The sequence below is a fragment of the Macaca fascicularis genome, chromosome 10 (genome assembly GCF_037993035.2).
Source record: "Macaca fascicularis isolate 582-1 chromosome 10, T2T-MFA8v1.1".
NCBI classification, from domain to species: Eukaryota; Metazoa; Chordata; class Mammalia; order Primates; family Cercopithecidae; genus Macaca; species Macaca fascicularis.
The window spans coordinates 62,649,130-62,667,941 of NC_088384.1; the positions used below are offsets into that span (position 1 = coordinate 62,649,130).

General features: G+C 50.5%; 2 long non-coding RNA genes across 2 annotated transcripts in view; one reads left to right on the forward strand and one right to left on the reverse strand.

The window, feature by feature from the left end:
- LOC123567098 (uncharacterized) overlaps positions 1–8,190 on the forward strand; it is a 30,612-nt gene extending 22,422 nt beyond the window's left edge. Inside the window, exon 3 of the long non-coding RNA XR_010578538.2 lies at positions 4,280–8,190. This is a non-coding gene — a long non-coding RNA (uncharacterized lncRNA). The remainder of the gene's footprint in view (positions 1–4,279) is intronic.
- A 1,389-nt stretch (positions 8,191–9,579) lies between these two features.
- LOC123567099 (uncharacterized) lies at positions 9,580–13,095 on the reverse strand. The gene is made up of 2 exons (XR_010578539.2): positions 12,939–13,095; positions 9,580–12,481 (listed from the first exon to the last, which is right to left on the reverse strand). It is a non-coding gene; the product is annotated as an uncharacterized lncRNA (long non-coding RNA).
- Between the last annotated feature and the right edge of the window lie 5,717 nt (positions 13,096–18,812).

Here is an 18,812-nt window from a genome sequence, read left to right on the forward strand (position 1 = left end):
TCCTTGCCCTTCTGGGATTTGGCCCTGGGCCAGGGTCTGCAGTGCAGGTTGGGGAATCCTCACTGCCCAAGAGCCCTGAACAAAAGGAACTTAGGAGGCTGGGGCATGGCACAGACTGGCACGGGAAAAATGCTGAGTCAGACTGCAGAATGCGCCTAACCCCAGTGAGGAGGCCTGAAGGGAGGTGCCTGGGTGAGGAATGCAGATGCTTACAGCATCATGGCTGAGTCCTTGACTCCCTGCAGAGGTTTCCTGGCATGGGCTTGGCATAGGTCTTGGGTGGGAGGGCAGCTTTCCCTGTTGAGCCTGCCGGGCAAAGCCTTGTCAGTGTCTGGGGCCCCCTCCTGAGGGATCACACGTAGGACTGTGACTGGGAGTGGCCTCCTCGGTCCCCACCCCCAGCCCTGGGCCAGGTGATTGGGGCTAGTGCACTTGGAGGTAGACACCACCTGGCCCCTAAGAATGGCCAGCAAACCCTGAACTTCCCGTAAAGGACCACGTGGGCACGGTAGGACTGCAGGCTGCCTCTCTGTCGCCAAACACCATCCAGTAGGAGCTGGAGGGTTTCCATTCCCATCCCACTGTGGGATCGGCCTTCTTTGCTTCAGTTCCACGTTTCTCAGAGCTGTGACCCGTGTCAGCAGTTTTGCAGGCTCTCCTGTAAAACTCTTGGTTTTGTTTTCCTCAGCATTTAACCCCATGCCAGGGTCTCAAGCCTGGTGCATATTAGAATCACAGGGGGCCTTAAACGATGTTGACAGCCAGGTGCCTGCCCTGGAGGTCCTGGTGTGAGTCTCTACCTGCATCCCCCAGGGGATTCTAATGTACAGCCAAGTGGTGCCACTGCCCCAAAGAAAAGGCACATTTGCCACCAGGTTTCAGAGCTAGCACGAGAGAGGACTGAGCATGGGTTAAAACAGCCCTCTCTGGGGATTTGAGGCATAAACCAATTGTTCCCCTAGCCAACAGCAAGGTGAAAACCAGGAGGAATATGGCGCAGAATAGGACTTGCTAAGAGGTTTTGGAAACCTGGACAGGCTCTTCAGGATCTCAGGATGCACCGTGTCCCACTCACAGGGCCTGGCGCGTGCTTGGCCGGCACCAAGTTCTTCATAATGAGGGGCGAATAGTTAGAAAGATAAAGCAAAAAAGCTTGCAAAGAAATATAAAAGCATTGAAGAAACAAAGGTGGCCACGCTGGGGCCTTTGTAGTTGCTGGAATAGCGGGCATTTTGGTTTAACACAGCAATTTTTCAGCTTCAGTGCCCACAGAGTCCCCCAGAGGGTGTGTTCAAAGGCTGCAGTCCTCACCCTCAGAGACGCTGACTCCCTGAGTCCAGGGAGGGGTCTGACATCCTGCATTTCCAACAAGTTTCCAGGCGGTGTGGATGTTTCTGGGGGTCCTTGAACATGTTAACCCTGGTCAAATGACCAAGATAAAGCAACTTCAGAGAAAGTCAGTGAGAAAACAGAAAAGAAACAAAGGTACTTTTGGCTAAAACCCCCCATATGGACTATTCGATTCCTTTGATTCTAATTCCCCTGTACCTGGGCCTGCTTGCAGCAGCAGTTTTCTGTATTCAGACATTGGCACTTGCTATGACTGAAACCCAGGGTTTCTGGAGTGGGTCCCAAGATGCAAATTCAAGGCAATCTCTAATTTTCTCTAATCTAGGAAGCGCTGTGTGAATGTTGCCTGCTTTCATCCTGGCCAGAGCTGGTGCTTAAGGTCTGAGACCCTGGCAGCCTAGACTAAGGTCGCACCTGAGATTTCCCCAGATAAATGACCTCCTGCGCTGGTGTGGTCCCAGCTTGCCTCAGAGCTCACACAGCCCCATGGCGCTCAAGGCTTGCAACCCACAGGGATTCATCAAACGCTTAACTGTGGCCAACTGCAGTGTTCCCAACCTGTACCCTGGGCAAGACTCTTGGAGGTAATATTTGTAAGAATGGCCTGAAAAAGTCTGGGAAAAGTTCTACATTGCATCATCGTCTTGTGGTTTAGCATGTTAAAGGCCCCGAGTAGGCCTGCAGTGAAGAAACTTGCTTAACATACGGAAACTGGTGCCTTCCATAACTTGTTTGAGCATGAACCACGTTCTCAGCATTTCTACTATTGAGTTCTCCAGGAACTCACTCTCCATGAGATAGCAGTGTGGGAGATGTACACAGATACCACAGTCCAGGAGGAGGGGAAAGAAGAGATCGAGTCTTCCTGGTCTCAGAGAGCAGATCCTCAGTGGTCTGTGAGGCCCCACGGAGTCGAAGCCTCCTAGAGGACGCAGGCAGGTAAACAAGTGTCTCCTGGGGGAGAGGCCCTGTCCATGCCCAGTTCCCAAGACACACTTGCTCCCTTGTTATTCGCAGACGCCCTCCTTCATCCACAGGAGTTTAGGCCTGCTTCTCTGTGGAGCATCAGAGATTCAAAATATCTACCACGTGGCCTCAACTCCTGGTCTTGTGGCTTACTGCCTGGGAGAGTTGGCATTAAAACCAAATGAAGTAATGAGTTCAAAGCTGCATGGCTCAAAGCAGGCAGCATCAGCACCGCCTGGGAGCTTGTGGCCCACACAGAATCCCAGGCTTGCTCCAGACCCGCTGAGCTGGAACCTGTCCTGGAGTGAGACTCCCAGGAGTGTAGAGGCACATTCGAGTTTGAAAAGGCACTGTTTTTCAAGTAAACAGAAATTAAAATAAAAGCAATATGTTAAAGGGTTGGTTCCCAACCCTGTCTGCACTTTGAAATCACCCAGGAAGCTTTAAAAATACGCAACTGCCCTGCCCCCAATTCTAATTTAATTGGAATGGAAGTAATCTGGACAAGGGGAGTTTAAAGGCTCTGTGGGTGATTCTAATGTGCAGCAAACAGATTTAAAGGTATTAGGGTCTTCAGTGCATAGAGGTGGTGATGGTAGGGGGTGTCCCAGCACCTGGTATGGTGCCTGGCATGTGGCAGGCACAAAACTGTTTATGGAAGAACCACCTCGCTGCTGCATGGAGTGCATCCGGGGACTTTGAATCACACGGAGGATGGGCAGGAGGTCCTGCTGAGATCTGGATGGATGGAGGACAGAGAAACGTGCAGAAACACTTCATCCTACAGTGAGAGCGTGGCCCAACACTGGGGTCCCAGGGGCGGAGGCGGCCTGATGGTCACACTGCATTTCAGGTGGCCTCCTGGTCTCCGGCAGCCCATGGCATGCACAGCCCACCCTGTGATGCTGAACTGGTGGGTGCAGTGGAGCCAAGGCCAGTATAATACGTCATTATTATTTTGAGTTTTTTTATTTTAAACTGATAGACTGTAACCCGGTTATAGATGAGTGAGCGGCCATGGTTTCAGGACAGGATACCAAGCACCATCAGGTCCGCGAGCAGCCACCTGTGCCCTGTGAAGGGTGGGAGTGGAATGCCTTGGAGTTCTCAGGAGCAGGGGACCCCTCTTCCAAGGGGGCTGCTTCTAGGAACACACTCCACTCCGTGCTGTGTGTCTATGTGAGCTGATGGGCGGGGGACATGGGTGGGACAGGCAGCTGGAGATAGAGCCCTGGGCAGGTCTTACCACTGGCTGCCTACCCATCCCCAGCTGTCAGGCTTGAGTGACTTTTTAAAAATACAAGGACAGCAGCCACACACACCTTGCAATGGGCCATCAGCCTTCAGCCAGCCTCAGGAGCTACAGCAGCAGAACTGGGAAGTGGAAGGGGTCAGCGACTCCACCTCAGGGCAGGGAGCTCTGCCGAACCCTCCCTCTGAGAAGTGCCTTCCAGTGCCTTCTCTTTGATAAAAGACTACATGGTTGGCAGAAAACCAAAATACATTTTCTCCTTCAAATATGTCTGAGGCTCACGGCCAATAAATCCCAGGTCCCTGTCAGGCCGGTGAGCGTGGGCGTAGAGCTGGCTGTGGCACAGCTAGGGAGGCAAGGCCCCTCGGTGGGTGCATGGAGCCCACCCTGTAGACTTGCTGTCCTCCCATGGCAGCCCCTGCTGTGCCTGGAGGAAGGTCATCCCAGGAAGCTGCCATGGGAAAGAGCTGGGAGGGGCAGATGTGGGGTCTGAGGGGACGCTAATGACTGACTCCCAGCCGCGGATGCTGTTGGCATCTTGCTTCCTGGAGACCGAGGGTTCTGATCTTGCCGAACCAGCCCCTTGTCGGTGTCCCCGTGGCCTCCTCCTCTGGGCAGGCCCAGGCTGGGGCCACTCATCCTCTGCAGGTGAAGGCTACCTTCTCTTATTGCTGTCATTCACCAATGTTGTCCTTTCTCTGCTCTTTTCAGAAATGGAGAGGCTGGGGTTCCAACAGGGCAAAGAGGAGACAAAACAGGTGGAGAGAGACGCCCGGGCCTGTCAACCACAAAGTAAAGAGGCTGGAACCGCACAGCTCCTGCCTGAGGGCCTTGGCAGGATCTGTGTCCCCCACGGCCCACTGGGCATGGACTCTGGGGAGGGGCAGAGGGGTTGGCCCCTCGCTCAGGCTCTGCTTCCCTGGCCTTCACCCACGTGAGCCACCTTCTGTTGGCCCTGGGACACTCCCTCTCACCACAGTGGCCTACTTCTGAGCCCACATCAAGTAACTTGCGCAAATAAAAGGAACATTCTCAAGCTTGGGAATTTATTTCTGTGAATACAGACTGAAGACTGTTAAGTCACATTCAGGCATTGGATGCATCCGATGAGAGAAAGAGAATGTGTGTAAATTACTGGAAATGTGATCCACTGACCACAGAAATCAGGACGGAACCAGAACACCCACATACGGCAGAACTCCTGGGGAGACTGAGGTCCAGGGTGGGAGAGGGGCCACGTGCAATGTAACAGGAAGGTGAGGTTGAATGACAAGCCACTTTCCAGGCAGTGAGAGAGTCCGTGTCAGATGGGCAGTGCCCCTCCCACATGTTCCATTGGGGGCGGAGGCCTCTGCATCTCCCCACATGGCTGGGACATCTCTGTTGAGCAGTAATATCCTGGCCCCAACACATTCCCTGCGTCCTTAGCAAACCTGCTTCTTGGGGGTGTGAATGTGCGTGTCTGGAGAGTGATACTGACTTTTGGAAGCACAAAGTAATTTAGGGCTGTGGTGATGCAGTTAGACAATATCATTTTGGAGGTGAAATTGATGTGTTTGTTTGCTAATGAGGTGGTGTCCTGCAGAGGAGCAGTTCTAATACAGTCAGGGTTATGGAGCTGGGGTGCAGGAGGTCAAGGTAATGGTGGTGGAGAAGCAGCTGTGAAAGAAAGACACTCCCAGGAAGGAGCTGGAGCAGAGCACCAGGCCTGGCCCTCTGTGCTCAGTGCTTTCTGCAGGGGATTGTGGGCCTGGAAGTGGGAAGAGGGGAGGCCCTTGCCAGGCTCCTATGCCTCCTAAAGTCTGTGTTTACACTGGTGGGCTAGCTCCTTACTCCTGTACCAGGCCCAGCACCAAGCTGCAAACCCAGGCCAGGAGGAACAGGCCAGGGATGGCTTCCTGGCTTGACCACATATCTGGGCTTTTCATCTTGAGATTAGTACCCAGAGAGGACTCACTGGAGTTCACAGCATGCAGATTAGGAGGCTGCCCTCTGACACCCTGGCCCTGACCTCTGCCCCTGCATCCATCTCTTGAATCCATTTAGAATCCACACTTTGTTTTACATAACTTGCTGCTCCCAACTTCATACTCCACACAGGATCGGTGGTGAAAAGTTGATTATCCCAGAGATGGCTCCCCTGCAAGCCAGTGCCCCTCAGCTTATCACTTTCCAGAGGAGGACAATGCGCAGCTGCAGAAACACAGACCCAGGAGCTGTCATGGCCTACAAGGTGCCCTTGAAGTCACGGGGTCTGGGTTTTTGGAATTTTAATTGTCAAGGCTGCAGGTATCCCCCTTGGACTGGGGCACCCCACAATTTCACTCCACTGAGATTGGCTGTCCTGGACCCCAGCCCAGGAGGGAGGAGGGCTGCTTTCTTGGACCATCTTTCCCTCTGATGGGGCCCTAAGTCAGGTGAGCTGAGCAGTGTTCCCTGCTTGGTGGTCTTTCTCAATAATCCACAAGCTTCGTTAAGGACGCTAAAGACAGAAGGGTGAGGCTGGGTCTCTGGGAAGGGAGGCAGGAAAGAAAAGCGCTCTCCCATAAACATGCAAATGAGCTTCTCCCTCCTGCTGAGGCTCTTGACAGCAGGCAGCCAACACCACAGGGCTGAGGCCAGCCATAGTGGTGGGATTTCTTCTCTGCTGGGGACTCATTTTCTCTTCTGTGAAACAGAGAACAACTTCTATTCCAGAGTTCTAGTGAGGGATGATGCTGAAAAACTGACCTTGGCCAAGTGCAGAACCCATGGCTGGCGCACATTAACTGGTGGTTTCCTTTCCTTCTTCTCAGAGAGAGAACTTGGGGTACGGGTGCCCTCGTTAGGCCCCAATGGTAGCTTTCCCACCAGACCCTGTATCCATCCAGCCTGCGGAGAAGGAATCGGGGTGGGGTCCAGGGTGTGGGGGATGTGCAAGACTGGCTGGCTATGGCTACGCCTCAGCTTGGGGTTGGGGAAGAAAGAGTGGAGCAGTGCATGGGAAGGAAGGGTGCCCAGGAGCCTGGCAGACCCTGGGCACATGTAGGAGAGCCTAGCCCTGAGGCTGGCCCAGGTCCTGGTTGGGAAGGACACACAGGTCCCTGAGCAAGACCTGCAGCTGCAGCTCCTAGTGTTCCGCTTCCAAGCCTGGTGGGAACTGCCGACCCACAGAAACTCTCACTTCTCCGGGAGCCGCTGGACAGTGAGAGCCAAACTGGGTCATGTGCCTGCTGCAGGAGGGAGGACCTGGAGCCAGGTGCATCTCCTCCTCATCTTTGTCACATGGGCGCTGTACACAGAGGGCTTCCTTGTCCATGTAGACCACAGTTGGTTTTGCATCTGATCTGCGCTGGCTCCTTTGAGGCCTCTCATGGGGCTGGAATCCCCGCTGTGCCCCTGCACTTGCTCTGTCTACACCTGAGCCAGATGTGCCCTGGAGTAACGAGGTCCATGGTGGAGACCAGAGAGGTGGGAGGAGCGTTCCATGCTGGGCTCCAGGCTCTGTCATCGTCACGGCATGGGCGGGAGGGTCGGGAGAGGTGTAGGGAGAAGTTGGGTGAGAGGACACTGGCCGCACAGAGACTCCTGCCTCTGGGCGGTTTCCCTGCCCAGGCATGACATCCTTCCCAGCAGTGTTAGTTTCCTTGGATTGCTGAGATAAACTGTATCTATCAGTGATGTTACTTTCCTCCGGTTGCTGAAATAAACTATCTATATTACCTGAAACAACAGAAATTTACTCTCTTACAGCTCTAGAGGCCAGAATCTCTGGACCCAAATCAGGTGTCAGCAGAAGCCCCCTCCGGAGGCTCCAGGGGTGGACCCTCCTGGCCTCTACCAACCACTGGTGGCTGCCTGCATTCCTTGGCTTGTGGCCACATGGCTCCAGTCTCCACCTTTATCTTCCCATCACCATCTCCTCTGCTGTGTGTCAAATCTCTGTCTTCCTGTTACAAGGATGTGTAGATTGCACTTAGGACCCATGTGGAAAATACATCTCTCCTCAATGTGATTACATCTACAAAGTCCTTTTTTTTTGCCACCTGAACCACATTCACAGGTTCCAGGGGTGAGGCGCATGGCTCCCTGGTGAACTTTCTAGATTTCTGGGGCTAATAAAGCTTCTCTGGTCACTGTGCACTGGTTTTGTCTGGTCATTTCCAGGTGCCCAGTATCCCCAAGAGACCAACGTTGCTGGGCAAGGACCCAGACCATACTGGCAGGGGTAAAATGTGATTCTCTCGTGAATGCAGCACATGGGCCTGCAGTTTTCCCTAATGGTTACGGCTTTCCTCTCTAATGACTGTCTTCAATTCCTTGACTGACCCCTTTCCCCTCACCTGCCTGTTTGGTTCTCCACCATCCTCCACCGGCACCTTATGTGTACAACCTGTCAAGTCACACTGGCATTCTCGGCACCCTGACCCCGATCACTCACATCCTGCCTCCTCCACAGACCACGCCACCCACCTGTTCCTGGAAGCCAACTGCCTCAGCCTGGCCCTCAGCAGCAAACTCTCCTCCCTTTTCTCATGCCATCTGCCAATTCCATGGCTTCTAGTCCAGAACAGCTCTGTCTTTCCCATCTGTCTGTCCCCACCACCGTGGAGACTCTGCAGCAAAGGCTATTCCTCTCGCTACATGAAGGCATCCTAGCACCATCAGAAGGGCACTGGGTGAGGGGTCCACACGATGGCCCTGCTGCTCCTAAAACAGACCAGGCCCAGTTGTGGGTTCACACCAGCCTCAGTTCCTGCTTCAGGTTCTCTTTTTTTCACCCCATTTATACATCCTTCATGTTGCTACTGTTTTTTTCCATCAAGTATACAGTTAGTTTTGCTATTATGAGGCTTGAAACATCAGAAGCTTTAAGTAAGGCCAGGAACAAACAAGGATTCACCATGATCTTATGTAGGCTGATTACAGAAGGCTATACAATAAAATCAGAGGAGAGTCAGGAGTGCCAGTAAAATAGTGAGATGTCAAAGTGAAGTTACCACCGTTCACAGATAACATGATTTTGTGCTTAGAATATCCAGAATAACGGCGAAACCTATGGAAAACAATAACTCAGGTAGGAAAATTATTATGCATAATAAATAACTTTTCTATGTACAAATAACTTGTTAAAATATGAAAAAAGGCCGGGCTCGATGGCTCACACCTAAAATCCCAGCACTTTGGGAGGCTGAAGTGGGCGAATCGCTGGAGTTCAAGAGTTGAAGACTAGCCTGGGCAACATGGCAAAACCCTGTATCTACAAAAAATATGAAAAACTAGCCAAGCATACAGGTGTGAACCTGTAGTCCTAGCTACTTGGGAGGCTGAGGCAGGAGAATCACTTCAGCCCGAGAGGGGGTGTTTGCAGTAAGCCGAGATTGCAGTGCTGCACTCCAGTCTGGGCAACACAGTGAGACTCTGTCAAAAAAATTATGAAAAAATATTGCATTTAAGATAGCATTTAGTTGAGACAATAGCAAAATACAAACTTTAAAAGAAACATGTAGGACCTATATAAACAAAACCTGAAAATCCTGCTAAGGGATAAAATGAAACTGTGAGAGATAACTTGCTATCTGCTAGAATGAATCAATATTATGAAGTTGACTGTTAACCCTAAACTACTCATAGGATCAGTGCAATCCCAGTTGAAACACTAACATGCTATGTGAAGGGAAATTGATGCGGGAAAATAAACAGGAAGTGTCAGGAGAAAGAAGGGAATTGGGAAGTAGTCCTATGAACTGTCAAATGCACCGTGAAGGTTCAAGAATGAAACCAGATCAACATGAACGTTTGTGTGCAGCAGAAAGAGGCCCCAGGATATACACAAATATATACTCAAATTGAGTGTGTGTGATAGGAAGCATTTTAAATCAGAGGGCAAGGAGGAAATATTGAATAAATGGCTTAGAGACAATGTGGTATTTGGAAAACCGTACAGAATTCTGACCCACTGCCTTACTGTTCCAAAGTAAGTTCCAGAAGTATCAGAAATGTGAGTGTACAAGAGTGAAATGAAAACATTCTGAAGTTTAAAAGGTGAGTTTATTTATAATTGTGAATGGGAAATGCGTAAGCAGGACATATATTTGAAAACTTTAATGGGAAATGTTGAGATATTTAACTAGAAATAAAAATCATCATCGAGGACACAAAAACCCACAATTAAAGAAAAAGGGGATAACTAACTGAAGAAAATATTTGAAACCCAAGTGGGAAAAGGCTTGTAGGCTTCATTGAGCAACACATTTTACAAAGAGTGCTCATCAGTCAGTAAGAGAAACATTTACAAACCCAACTGAAAAGCCCACAGGACTATAAATGAAATTGGTGAATAAATGTATTTTTTAACAGGCTTGCTCAATTTCTCTCAAAGTTACAGAAACACATAAAAATAACAAAAAGATATAATTTCAAAGTAACAAAAATTAAAAATGCAATGGCACTGGTGCCTGCTGTGAGCATAGGGAAAAGGTCGCATTTGTAAATTGTCAACAGGAGTGTAAGTTGCAAAAGGCTGCCCTGGAAAGTTAATGGGCCATATCCATCTAAGTTAAAAATGCAGCTACCCTTTGACTTAGCAGTGCCCCTGCCAGGAATTGACCTCGTGGCTGTACTCATAAGTTAGCCAGGAAAAAAACACTTACAAATATTGTTGCAAAAATGAAACCAGAACAGAAAAATTAAATAATCTATCATTACGAAACAGATTACTTAGATTATGACAATTCTACAGATGGTAAAACTACAATTTGTTCACTTTTCTTTATGTGTACAATTCAGTAACAAGTTATTAACACACACAAAGAATGAAATGACCCTCTCTCTACCAATACAGAAATATTTCCAAGACACATGTTTAAGAGAATAACAAAACGCAGAACAGTGTAAAAACAATCACAAATAACTAACTCTATAAAATACCTATGTTGGCACATGCACAGAACTTTCTCAAAAGGACATCTAAGAAGTGAATGAGCCTAGAAAACAAGAGAAAGGCTTTCACTTTTTATTTGAAAATGTTCAGCAATCTTTGAAGTTTTGGGCTATATGCATGCTTTACTTTCCTTTTTAATGTTCTTCTTTCCACTTCCCCAAGGTGTAAGAGATTGCTTCAATCCTTCCCTGTGCGGTGTTCAGATGTAATCTTCTCTTGTTCTTGTCCTAGGCACCTTAACACCCAGTGAGTGTCTCCATGTCCAACCGACCATTGGGGCGGCAGGGTTATCTCCTGGGGAGCGATGTGAAAAGGCTGCCTCAGTAGCAAGCCTGCCCTCCCCTTGGTTTCCTCCCACAGTTAATGAAGACCTCCCCAATCTCCCTGGTTCAGTGGCTCTCCAACGCCAGCTTGCCTCAGAGTACCCCGAGGGCCTGTGAACAGGTGTCGCAGTTCCTTTGGAGTTTAGAGATCTGGGAGGTGGGGACCGAGAGCTTCATTTCCAAGAAGTTTCCAGGTAACGCCTTGTTGGTCCTGGGAGCCCACTTTGAGAACTGCTGACCAGGTCAGTTGTCTAAAGTCAGACGCTGGGACTTTTCCTTGTGTGTTAATCTGCTCCTGCTGCTGTATCGAAATACCCGAGACTGGGGGATTTATAAGCAGCAACATATATTGCTCACAGTTTTGGAGTCTGGGAAGTCCCAGGTCAAGGCACCAGCAGATTCAGGGGCTGGTGAGGGCCTGTTCCTCCTGGATGAGGCCTTCCATGTGTCCTCACATGGTGGAAACACCAAAAAGGGCCAACAGCCCCTTCAGTGCTCTTTCATAAGAGCACCAGTGCCACTCATGAGGTCTCCCCATCATGATCTAAGTACCTGCTAAAGGCCCCACCTCCTCATACCATAACTTTGGTGATTAGTTTTCAGCACCTGGATTTGGAGGGACATAGACACACAAACATGCAGACCACAGCACCCTGGCTTCCTGGCACACAGCTGATGCTTGATTTCCTACTGATGGGTGAATCCCTAAGCCCGGTGCTACTGTAGAAAGCAATGATGGTCCATGCAGTTCACCCCGCATTGACCCTACAGGCAGGAGAAGGGATGCAGGGACACCTCAGTTCCCTGAGGTTCTCGCTTCCTGATCTCACTTCTGGGGCCGGGAGGGCCAGTGTAGTGCACATGCACCCGCACTCCAGACCTAAGGTCTCTGTCCCCACATCCACAGCGCTGCGGGTCTGGCACGTGCCCATCGCCTCTTACCATCTGCTCCTTCTCAGGGTTCTCTCCTGAAAGGCTGGGAAGTCAGGCCCCAGGAAGCTGCCCACAGCTGCAGACCTACTAGAGCTGCTGGATCCAGCCCGGGTGCCTGGCTCTCTAGAAAGGACACTTGGAGGCACAGACTCTGAGACACAGACCTCAAGTCTCCCAAAGGTGACCACCCCAGACTCACTCTCCCACTGGTTTTGGTGTTACTGATTTCCTGCTCCTGGGTTTTAACTTTGGTCCCCTCCTTGCGACACTTCCCTTCCTTCCTCACTCCCCTTCAGGTCCTTCCGGGAATCCCCTCTCAGATAAACCAAATCCTTATCTCGGGGCCAGCTGCTGAGGCAGCCTCAGCGAGGACAAGGCCTCTGCCCGGCTCTCTGGCTGAGGACCCTTCTCTATCTTGGCTGGACGGTACTACCCTGCCTCTTGGTGGGAGTCTTCCCAGGACCAACCGCGTGATCCTGGGGCTCTGAACAGGAGGCAGGTGAAAAGCACCTGCTGAGCAGGCTGGTGTAGCAAGCCCAGGAGCCCGGTTGCAAAGCACCCTCACTCCATGCTGCCTCTGTCCAGGGAGTGATGATGGGCTTCAAGGAGAGCAAGGGTGGGGGCAGAGACCTCATTACCCCCACAAAGAGGGCGGTATTGCCTCATCCACCACTGTTTGTCCTACACAGACCCTGGCTGCCAGAAGTGTCTGCGCGGGAGGTATTTGCTGAAAGCCTGGAAAAAAAAGTTGGAAGAGAAGCGGTAAGTTTCTCAGGGCTTCTACTGAGACTTGTCAGTTGTCTACTCACCCTCGAGAGCAGCTCCTGGCCCACGACACAAAGTTCTGCAGCTCCAGGGACCCGGGAATCCCAGCCCTGCGCATGGCAGCTCCCTCCTTCCTGCTCCCGTGGAAAGATTTGCTTCTACCTTCAGGGCTCAAAACCCTGTGCTCTCTTCTTCCTCCCTTCCCCCACACTGGGAGCCTCCTCTTTGCCTGCTGACTACAAGAAAACAAAGATCGTTTTTGGGGAATTGGTGGATAACTCAGGTGAGTCTCCCACAAAAGTGGGTAACAAGGTTGGAGAATGGTAATGTGTCCAGAATTGGTGGGTTTTTGGTCTCACCGATTTCAAGAATGAAGTCACAAACTCTCGCGGTGAGTGTTAGAGTTCTTCAAGATGGTGTGTCCTACCTTGTTTCTTCAGACATTCAGATGTGTCTGGTGCTTTCTCCTTCTGGTGAGTTCGTGGTCTTGCTGCCAGGAATGAAGCTGCAGACCTATTTCATAGTGAGTGTTACAGCCCAAAAAGGCAACATGCACCTAAAAGCTGAAAAAACAAACCCTCCACGGTCTTGAAAGTGACCCAAGCGGCTGCTTTTATTCCCTTATCTGACCCCACCCACATCCTGCTGATTGGTCCATTTTACAGAGAGCTGATTGGTCTATTTTACAGAGAGCTGATTGGTCCATTTTGACAGAGTGCTGATTGGTGCGTTTACAATCCTTGAGCTAGACAGAGTGCTAGACAAAAAAGTTCTCCAAGTCCCCACTAGGTTAGCTAGATACAGAGTACCAATTGGTGTATTTACAAACCTTGAGCTAGACACAGAGTACTGATTGGTGTATTTACCATCCTTGAGCTAGACACAGAGTACTGATTGGTGTATTTACCATCCTCTAGCTAGACATAAAATTTCTCCAAGTCCCCACAAGATTAGCTAGATACAGAGTGCTGATTGGTGCACATCTAATCCTCCCGCTAGATATAAAAGTTCTCCAAGTCCCCATCCGGCTCAGGAGCCCAGCTGGCTTCACCTCGTGGATCCTGCACCGGGACTGCAGGCGGAGCTACCCGCCAGTCCTGAGCCGAGCCTGCACTCCTCAGCTCTCGGGCTGTCGGTGGGACCAGGCGCCACGGAGCAGGGGGCGGCGCCCGTCGGGGAGGCTTGGGCCGAGGAGGGAGCCCACCACAGAGAGGGAGCTCAGACATGGCGGGCTGCAGGTCTCGAGCCCTACTCCGCTGGGAGGCAGCTAAACCCGGCGAGAAGTTTTGAGTGCAGCGCCGGCGGGCCGGCACTGCTGGGGGACCCGGCGCAACCTCCGCAGCTGCTGGCCCGGGTGCTAAACCCCTCACTGTCCTGGGCCGGCGGCATCGGCCGGCCGCTCGGTGTGCGGGGACCGCGGAGCCCGCGCCCGCGCCTGCCGTGCCGGAATTCGCACTGGCCCGCAATCGCCACGTAGCCCCGGTTCCCGCTCGCGCTTCTCCATCCATATCACCCCGCAAGCAGAGGGAGGCGGCTCCGGCCTCAGCCATCCCAGAGAGGGGCTCCCAAGGTGCCGTGGCGGGCTGAAGGGCTCCTCGAGCGCCGCCAGAGTGGACGCCGAGGCCGAGGAGGCGCTGAGAGTGAGGGTTGCTAGCACATTGTCACCTCTCAGTAGCTTTTCTGGGAGCTGATCTCAGGACGCTCCAACCTTCCTGAGGGTAGGGGGAGTGGGAAGGAGCCAGGACAAAGCTGTGGGCAGCTAGGGTTCAGCCATGGGGAGAGGGGTAGATAATACCCCAGGGTCCTCCCAGCCCAAGGGGCAGGAAGTGGGGCTGTTCACCCTCCAATTCCCACTTGTAATCAGCTAAGGGCTGCTTGTGTCCCGACCCCACATTGCTGGGAAAGCCCTCAGGCAGATTCTCCAGGGGCTGCAGGAGGCCTGTGCAGCGCTGGGAGCCATGAGCCTGGGGAGTCACCAGGGCACCAGCAGAAACAGCGGCTCCACCATATTTATTACAGGATTTGAAAATAGTGACCAATGTATACCCCCTTGGAATTAATATGGAGCAGACTCTATTTAAATGAGGAAAAGTGTATTTTTCTAGTTAATTGGACACTCAGGGAGTAGAGGACTGGAATAGAGCCATTGCGATCTGGATTTCTGTTTAATAAAACAAATGCGAGCGTGGCATTATTCTAACCACCAGTATTTATCTTTCAAAGTCACTTGGCAGCACTAATATGTGTAACTGCTAAATGCATGTGGTTGCTGAAAATCTGAAATAATACATTATAATCTATTTAGAGCAGTAAGATAATTTATGCTATTAGAAACTTGGAGAAAATGAGCAATCTTTAAGCACCTTGGTAAACAGAGACAGTACCTGACGTTTGAAGCACAGCAATTGCAGGAAGTCTTTTATTCATTTCAGAAGGAGGAGCCCCCTACCTCCCTGACTCAGCATCGTTTGCTGTTTGCTAACGAACTTTTGGATGCTGTGGCATTGCTTCCTGGGAAGATAAGCCATGACCCTTACCGCAAGAGGCAAGTCTGGATGGGCCTGGGTGTTCAGAGCCTTTTTCACCCATACCACTGGGGTGTCCAAGGGACAAGGCGTGTGTGGATTATTACGGAGTAAACAGTGCTTTATGCTTCATCAGTATAATCACATTCAGAATCACAAAATGTGCATGCTATCAGGATCATAAGCCCTCTCCTCTCTTTTTAAAAAGTAAGTGGGAAAATAGTAATCGTGTAAGTTTGTGGGGCGTGTGCTATGGCGAGGTGTGCATGTGCTTGCGGGTGCCTTAGCGGAGCCACCTCCTCACATGAGTATTGTGTGTGTGTGTTGAGAACGTTTAAAATCTACTCTTTTAGCAATTTAAAAATGTGTAATACATTTTTATTCGCTAAGATTACCTGTCTGTGCACTAGGTCAGTGAAACCCATTCCTCCCGCTTAACTGTTGACTTTGTACCTTTTGACCAACAGCTCCCCTTTCCGCCTCCGCCGCCTCAGCCCAGCCCCTGCTAACCGCCATTCTCCTCCATTCTGTGAGTTCAGTCTGTTTAGATTGCACGTGTAATGAGATCATGTGATACTTGTCTTTCTGTGTCTGGCTTATTTCACGGTGAATAAGGAAAATGTGGCCTATATACATGATGGTTTCTATTTGCAGCAGCATGGATGAAGCGGGAAAGCATTACCTTCGTGAATGAACCCATTCCCCCATCCCCACTCTCTCCAAGGGACAGCAGCCTGTGTGATTTAAATGGTTCCCACGCTGTCCCTATCCCCTGGGGCACTGGATGAACTTGATTAAAGCTAAGGATTAGACTTGGTCATCTCACTGTAAAGCATGCATTCCTAAGGAGATAAGGAGAGACCTCAGACAGCTTGGCTCTAGGCTATAGAGAGCCACCGATGTGCCAGCTGGCGGAGACAGAGCTGTCTGTTAGAAATGGAGCCTTGGTGATGGCTGCAGACATCGTCATGGCCTTTCTCCCTCCCTCGTGACTTTTGGAAGTAACACACTGGTGTCTTCCTTCCTCCCCAGGGAGTCAGGCTGAGTTATTAGGCTGGGGAGTGTTGGGAAGGAATTGGGCCTGCCTGACTCGGCCCTTCCTGCCTGTACTTTGGTGGTGTGCTTCTCTGCCAGAGCGTCTGGTGAGCCTAGCGCACCCTGTGCCTGGGTGAGGGCTGTAGTTTCTCTGTCATTTTTTTGGGGAGAGGGGTAAGAGATCACATGAGATCTGCCTTCTCAACAATTTTTTCCAGTTTTATTGAGATATAATTGACAAATAAGAATTGTATGTGAAATAATACTACATATGTGCACACAGAAAATGGTGGGGCAAAAAGTACACAACTGGAGAATGAGGGTAAAGAGAGTGTAGGAGCTCTTTGTCCTAAATCTGCAACTTTTCGGTAAGTTTAAGACAATTTACCTCTATACCCTTTAGCTTCATTCACCCACCGTGTGCATTCCAGCCCAGCATCACTTTCTGTGTGCGTAGCTAATGTCATTTTTTTTTCTGATGCACTTGAGAGAGAGTTGGAGTCCTCATGCTATTTATTCCTAAATATTTCACAATATGGCCTGAGAGCAAGAGCCCTTCCTATCACATAGTCACAGTATAATGATCAAAACTCAGGAAACTTAGTGTTAATACTACCATTTAATCATTCTTTGTCAGTTTTCTCAGAGATGCCAATGATCAGCCTTTCTCCCCTGTCTGGGAGCCCTGCGTGCCTGGAGTATTACCTTTGCTTGCCGTGCGGCTCTGTCCATGTTGCCTCTGGAGTGTGCCTTCTCAGCCTTCACTGTCCTTCGTTGCCTGGACACTTCTGAAGAGAGCAGGCCAGCAGTTTGGTCAGTGGCCCACCTGAGCGGACTGACGGGATGTGCCCATGGTAGGGACATCCCAAAGCCCAGCACATGGGGGCGGGGGCGGCTCAGCAGGACAGTGCTGTTGACCACGTTACGTGGCTGTGTATGGGAATGTTGGATGTCTACCTGCTTCTGGTCCTCCCTGTTCTAAAAGCAAACCCCAGACCTGGAAGGGGAGGTGAGAGAAAGCACTGCTGGTACTCACGGGTCCCTGAACAAAGTCTTTGCCTTTCCCCCACCTCTCCAGAAAGCCCCTCTCCAGAGTCTGCCCTCTGACCTAGATTGAATTCTTCTTCTAAGTACTTCTGAAATAGAAATCCCTCTGATGGCCACAGTGAAACTCCATTTCTCTGCACCTCCACACCAGCTCATCTGGGGCTAGTCCCTGCCCTTGGTTGGTTTTGACAAACAGAATCTCTCTCTATCACTATTCACAGTTCATACTACAGAGGGCTGAGTCTTCTGAAGATCTCTGCAGAGAATTACAAATATTCCAACTGCTATTTGCTGCCACAGAGGGCTGAGCACATGCAGAAACTTCTGGAGACAAATTATCCTTCATAAACTCTGTGAAATATGTTCCTCTTATGCCAAACCTATCTTTTGGAAGGAAAAAGAACTTTCTGTGTCGGGTATATTGTCAGGATCTCCCTCTTTTCATTAATTGGACATCACTTGATGTCAAGGATGTTTGGGTTTTGCTGCTCAACCTCTTAAAGCCCATTAGTGTCTCTGTCTTTCTTCCCCAGGTCCTGATTTTCCACACTCTAGTTCTGCTTTCTGACTATACTGTGGTTATGTCATTTGTTTTAGGTGATCTCAACTCCTTTGGGAAACACGGTATATTTTTAGCATTTTCATAGTTACATTGTGCTCGGTTCCCCAGCAGGCAGAAATTCTTATCCCCATTTCCCATGAAGAAAACAGTCTGGAGAATCCAATAACAGGCTCAGTTTTCATGGGACAGGTTAAAGGGAGAATCAGATGTTAAAGCAAAGTCTAGAATATTTTCTTCCTCATGTGAGTTACTATTAAGAATGCAGTTACAATTCTAAGAAAAAATATAAATAATTCGTGAGTTCCATGGCCGACAGAGGCCAATGGATGGCATCCTTGCCGGGCTCACCGATGAGGTCCCTGTGGCTCAGGGAGAAGTCTGTTGAGTGCATTGCTCCTCTGTAGGCTGCAGCTTTCCTACCACCTTCACCCTGTGTCCCCAGCTTCTAGAACAGCGCCTGGCAGGCACAAAATAGGCCGGGGCTGGTAAATCATGTTGAGCAAATGCCCACAATAATCGTTTGTGCTTTCCACTTTAAATATGTGGCCAGAGATTCTCATTCTCCGTGATGTAAACTCATGGGAACGTGGAGGCCTCCTAAGGCCAGGCAAGTGGCTCTCTGGGGCCACAGGCTTCGCCCCTCACTGTTTGCGTTCTGTTGTGATGACCAGAAAGCCTCCTTCTCACAGGGAAGGCCCAGGCCCTGCCCTCCTCAGAGCAGCATCAAGACGCCCACTGGCAGGTGTCCCCATGTGGTGGGGCCAGTTTGGAAGCCTCATCACAATGTCTACAGGGTCTCCGAACTGGGAAGGATCAGGAAGACGGTGACTCCCAGACGGCAAGGATGAGCTCTCTCAAAACTGACTTTGCTGGGTTTGCTGTGGCAGCCTGGAATGCAGGGTGGTGGTGTTCGGGCTGTAGGCATTAAGACTGCTGTAACTGATTGGTGATGTCTGCCCTGAGCAGGACTGGGGAGTGGGAGGATGAGTGTCACATTGCCAACTCTAACCTGATCAGCGGCCCTTCATGGTTAAGGTTAGGGAACTCTCCCCTGGAGAGGTGCCTTCCAGAAGTGTTTAATTGTTGAAAATGTTTAATTGCTATCCCCGAGGTGCTGAGGAGATAGCAATGA